The sequence below is a fragment of the Acinonyx jubatus genome, chromosome D2, assembly GCF_027475565.1.
Source record: "Acinonyx jubatus isolate Ajub_Pintada_27869175 chromosome D2, VMU_Ajub_asm_v1.0, whole genome shotgun sequence".
NCBI lineage: Eukaryota > Metazoa > Chordata > Mammalia > Carnivora > Felidae > Acinonyx > Acinonyx jubatus.
In genome coordinates this window covers 20,936,518-20,937,037 of record NC_069393.1, presented here as the reverse complement: position 1 = coordinate 20,937,037, position 520 = coordinate 20,936,518, and the positions used below count along the sequence as shown (strand labels likewise).

At 42.7% G+C, this 520-nt stretch overlaps 1 non-coding gene across 1 annotated transcript; it reads left to right on the top strand.

The window, feature by feature from the left end:
* Positions 1 to 414: 414 nt before the first annotated feature.
* Positions 415 to 520, top strand: LOC113600420 (U6 spliceosomal RNA). Its single transcript, XR_003421413.1, has one exon. It is a non-coding gene; the product is annotated as a U6 spliceosomal RNA (small nuclear RNA).

Sequence of the window (520 nt, the reverse complement as noted above, 5' to 3'; positions counted from 1 at the left end):
GGACTGACCTAAGTACTGGCCAATAGAATGTAAGCAGGGGTGACGCATGCAACTCTTTAAAACTCCCTGTCTTAAAAGTGAGTCCCCTGGTCTCTACTCCCTTTTCCCCCTTCCATGGGGGCGGATAAACCAGTTTCAAATATCTGGAGGAGGGTAAAACCCAAGGAATGGTGGAACAACAAAACAGAAGGAATCCAGGTCCCTGGATGTCCTCAAGGAACAAAACTTCCTATAAACCCAGGACCATCTGCCTACCATCATATTACTGTGAGAGAGAAGTAAACTTTAATTCTGACAGAGCCTCTGTTATTTTGACTCTGTATGGTGGTCAAACCAACATCCTAAGTAGTATGGGCAAGAAGAGAAAGGAAAAGACTTGTATCAGACAAAATACACTTTAAAACAAAGACTAACGTACTCACTTTGGCAGCACATATACTAAAATTGGAATGACACAGAGAAGATTAGCACGGCCCCTGCACAAGGATGACATGCAAACTCATGGAACTTCCATATTTTT